The 5158-nt window shown below is 37.2% G+C and overlaps 1 long non-coding RNA gene across 1 annotated transcript; it reads left to right on the top strand.

Moving 5' to 3' along the window:
- The first annotated feature begins 512 nt into the window (after window positions 1–512).
- On the top strand, window positions 513–2365 carry LOC129740450 (uncharacterized). The gene is made up of 3 exons (XR_008736244.1): window positions 513–983; window positions 1048–1138; window positions 1278–2365. It is a non-coding gene; the product is annotated as an uncharacterized LOC129740450 (long non-coding RNA).
- Window positions 2366–5158: the final 2793 nt, after the last annotated feature.

Raw genomic sequence — 5158 nt, forward strand, 5'->3', positions numbered from 1 at the left:
TATTACATCCATTGGAATTTCCGATAAAGATAATCAGAACAAAAATCTATACATTTCAAGTTGTGTATACATTCGTAAAAAGTATTGGATTTTCCTTTAGTGCAAAATCACTAAAAAATCTGATAAAGCTTATAGCCAGATTTCGGTCAGTGTAGTGGATTGGGTAAGCTACCGAAAATAATAATCATTCGTAACAGTCGTCGTCGTCGGACGGAAATTCGAATGTGGGAGCTTTTTTTCTATTCTATTCTATTATGGTGGAAGGATCCAGCGCACGCTGAATAAACACCGGATCGGTGGTAAATATTTTGAACTAAATATACCTAAAATTACGCTAGGTAATCGCTCTCGAGCTCATACGGTTAGCTGTGAAAATATTCGGGTATCCTATTTGTATGAATCATTAATTTTGTTTGCGGTGTTGATTGATGTTGTCAGTTGGCAGCGGTCGTGCGACTCTAGGCCTATTTATTTGTCGGACTTATCGATATGTAGAACTGACGCGATCACAGTCACAGTTATTACGGTTATTACTGACTAAATTTTATTATTTTTCGCTCTCGAACCGTTGATATTCCATAGAAATTTATTCCTTCTATTGACATTCGACTTCATCTGGCAAATGTCATTCGTCTGACAAATTATTCTGGAGATGATGCAGTATTAGGGTATTCTGTGGTGATAAAACATCTAAACGATGTACACAATGCGATCACCTTCAATGTGATATCGAATCAAGTAGTCAATGTTTTTTCCTCAATTGACGTTCAAATTGGATTCATTTCAAAAAGTAAAAAACGGATTACGGACCTTACCTGTATTTGTTTGGCTTGTAACCTACCTACCGAAGGGTCCGGCGCCGATTGACCGACGCATAGGGCTGAGATAAAAGATCTCCACTGCTGGCGATCCGGAGCCAGAGTCTTCACTTGCTGTCAGCCAAGGTTCTCGTCAACTGTGCGGATTTCAGCGGATTTTGGTTTGTAAGTACTACCAAAATTGAGTATAAATTTAAGCAAAACAATTTCATTATTTTTCATTTTTTAGGAAATTTAGCTCATATGCAACAGCGGTTCGAAACATATTCTTTGATTCCAAACAGCCGGTTACATCAAGACAGTGCGCAGTGTAATATTAGGTACCATTTGCGATTCAAGTTATGTGCAGGTATTTGATGTAATATCGCAATACTTTTTTTGCTGTGTAGTTTTTTTTTTATTAAAGTGCCTGTTTCTTGGGCAGTTTTCAATTTGTTTTTTTTGTCTTTGTTTTTGCAGGATTTCATTAATGCGGTGAATGAAAAACAAAAGCCATTTTTCCTCAAAATTTGGGCAACAAAAGAGCCGGCAACGTTGTCACGGTTTATCAATAAATAGGCACAGGAGGAAAACGTTGAAAATCATTAGGTGTGACTATTCTTGACAAATGGATTTCATAGGAACGGTTGGCCTTTCTATTACTGCACTGGTTGAAATGTGATTTTCCAGGGTGTTACTTAATTTATTATACCATACTTCTTAATATTCTTTGCTATCAATGCATAAGCCCAATTGTTGCAACAGAAGAGAAGGAACGAAAAGAACGACAATGATTAATCTCAAACTTCAACGTAACGAAAGGAAGGGAAATCCTTCCTCAAGCTAAAAAAAATACCTACATATAACAGTTTGTTAGACCTTGGGAAGCTTCTTGCTCATTTCGTTTGTAGTCTATCGCTAGATTCTAACTACAATAACGGTACACATTTTACCCACAGAAAAAAGTGATGTTACGCAGAAAGTTAATTGGCTGCTTGCTACCATCATTCGAGGAAGAGCACTGTGTTCTGTTGGCTTAAGCTGATATTTTTAGATTAACCCTTTCTCGATAGCATTCCTGTTTAGCAAACGACTTCGGTTGAAAACGAGGAGTAATAGGTGTTGCTGGAAAATTTAATGATTTTCTCTCAATGGTTTTCCGTAAATAACGAAGACTGACTTATCGTTCAAAACTGTGGTTTATTCTCATTTTATGCAACATAGTTTTGATTGAATGCAATGTATCGAGTTAGTGGAATTTTCGCTCATTAAGATAACATTTTAGTTTGCCATATATATGTGGCACCCACTATGATATGGAAAGAACCACGTGTGGGTTTGTAGCACATCTATAGACAATAGAAAATGATATGGCTTGATTGCGTAAGACAATTGTCTAGGCGTTTCTCGGATTTTGGACAACCCACATGTGAAAGGTTCTTCATCTTCTACACATACATACAATAGCTATCGCACCTTGCCTTAGGATTCGTAATGATTGTCACGTACGAATCGGAAGGCGAGTGTGAGCGAGGTGTTCTCAAGAATATTATGGGGATGAAATCAGAATGGAGATTTATTGTCAAGATTTGTTCACTTTTTTTTTAATGCTCACCGATTGTTTTGAATATCTTTCAGAAACAAATGAATAAATTCCGAGTGATGAATTTCAGTTTAAAAAGGAAAATGTCCAATCAACTTAATTAAAACATTTTAACCAAATAAATCTTATCTCTTGACATTTTGACCAAAATAAATTGATATAAAAGAAGAAAAAACTACTTTATTTGAAAACACGAATAATGTCTTTATAGCACCAAACTGACACAAAAACTCGGAACAAAGTCTTGAATTTTGTGTCTGGATTTCAATGATCTTCTATTGCAAGAAAAAAACCCATAAACATTGTGAAAAATTTCTACAGAAAGAAAGAAAATTAATACATTTGCACTTTCGTAGTATCTACGTTTGCAAATCTCATTGTCATCGAACTGTAGAAAAATACACAGCTGCCAATTTGTGAAAGTAAACCACTCTCCTTTATTGTAACCGAACGAACAAAGAGCCGAGGTAATTACCTATTAACAGGGACAAAACTGGAATCGGTTCAGTGCCCATTTCAACAGATTCCGTTTTCTATGCATACCTTTTCAACGAGTGAAAAGGCGAAACGAATCCCTCGCACCCTTTACAGATGATCCTCGAAAAAAGCGGATTACGGTAATGTGATTCTGCTGTTGATTCTATTAGGGCAGCTAGCAAAAGCAACGTCAACCAATTCCAGCAGTGTTTCGAAAGAATGTGGTTCGCTCCGGCTCAATAAGATTAATCCAAAAGAGCATCGACAACAAGATGTGCCACTGTTGGGTCTTTTTTTTTTTGCTTTCTATATGTGTACTTATTAAAGAATTCTCATTTTGCCGTTGGTGGCGCTTTATAACACGTGAAAAATCATATGGGAAATCTTGTAATACTGTATCTTTGAATAGTTCTTGGTTCAATGCACTAATCGATGAATTTTGGGAACAAAAAAAACTTTTAACTACAATAAGAGGCTTATGGCTTTTCCAGACAAAGCTATCTTACGAACAAAAACAGCGAAAAAAAGTTTGAATACATTACTTATCGGTAAAAGTTCCACTAAGCTCGACTTCAGTCGATTTACGACATTCAGATATCCTCGCTACCTGGAAAACTCGAAACAAGACAAGAGCACCAAACCATTAGAAGATGTCTTCCCAGATAGAGGAAAATGGATTTATAATACCACCTTTCTCCATCTCTGTGTGTCGGTTTTTAAGTAAGCTCAAAAATTTGAATCAAAATGCTGTTTTTTTTTGTTCAGATCAGCTTTCGATACAAAGTTCCAGCCACCTTCCTACTTATATTCCTATGGGGGGAAGAGAGTTGTACGGCACTTTTCTCCTAGCATTGTGTTAATGATGACAGCAAACTTTGGCCATGCTAGAACCAAGAAGAGCTGTCGGTTTTCGGGTAGGAGTAGCGTGGCAAGGAAATCCTGCGATGCGAACAAAAAAAACCCGAGAAATCGAGGCATCATTTTCGATCTGCTTTCAACAAGGATTTGGACTTTCGTTTTCGGATTTGAATATTCCCAATGATGCTGTAAATTGGATTCTTCTTTTCTTCCGAGAAATTGCATCTCACTCAAGCGATGACAGCCATCGCAATAGGCAGCAGCAGCTTAGATTTCCCAGAGCCGATTTTCCTGGTTTTTATTTGCTTCACACTATACGGGGGTGGTAAAAAGTTTCCCGTAAAATGGAGCCTGCTTATTAACTGCGTTTTTTGGGCGGTAAGTCGCCCAAAAATCATTAAACTTTTTAATCACTCGTTTCATGACCGAACGATAAGTATATACCTACGTTTCATTCTCTCAAATTTCTGGGAAAAAGATCATCAAGGTAGAGTACCTAGCAATACGAGGATTGCGGCAATAATTTGTTTAAAAAAAAACTTGGATAAAATTTAACACCACTCATCCTCCGAATATAGAAGTCCTAAAAACATATTTTTTATTCATACAGAAAAAATCGAAGTTCACATCCATAAGACTAGATTTTAACAGAAAACGAAAAATAAAAAACAGTTTTCCCTGATGAGCCTATTGTATGATGTTGTCAACATTGTCACATCATTTGGAGACGTGATTTTCAATTAACCTTTAGTGAAGTTCGTTTTAAAACATTAATTTACTAGATCAAAAAACTACCCATAGGATCTTAAATTTGGAGCTGACTATTGGGCGTCCCATTATGTCTAAGTCCGATTTGGATACAACTCTTAATTCTCATTCCGGATGTCGTTTTAAAAGCTGATTTCCGCTGTGTGTTGTTTACAGTTCATCTTAAAATTCTGTAAATCATAAGCTTCAGTTTCCATAATTTTCGTGAAATTGAAAATGATAGCACCGGTATGCATAGGAGGGGTTCGAAATGCAAATCGGGAGTACGGAAAGGAAAGCAGTTTCATGGACAAAACGTGGGCGAAAACCGGCTCCGGTGGACAAAACTTTGGACCGGAAAGTCATGAGAGCTAACGCCAGTAAGAAAATTGCCTCAGTTCAGGATGTGGTCAAAAACGTGGATCCCCTTTAGCATTGTCCATCGTACCAAGGTAAGATTGGGTTTAAAGATATATAAGAAGCAGAAGAAGCCGAGTCGAAAACAAGCAGCTTCCGTCAAACTAGAGCTCATAGAGCTTAGAGCTCATAGAGCTTATACGTCATGGTTTCGGAAGAATTCTCGAATTGTTCCTGTAACACGGCGGCGCACACCTTCTTCGTTCATCGTTTTAGCTATCTTATTCCACCAGGTCTTCATCTGATTGATGTCTTTGAT

Source organism: Uranotaenia lowii, chromosome 1 (genome assembly GCF_029784155.1).
Source record: "Uranotaenia lowii strain MFRU-FL chromosome 1, ASM2978415v1, whole genome shotgun sequence".
Classification (NCBI taxonomy): Eukaryota; Metazoa; Arthropoda; class Insecta; order Diptera; family Culicidae; genus Uranotaenia; species Uranotaenia lowii.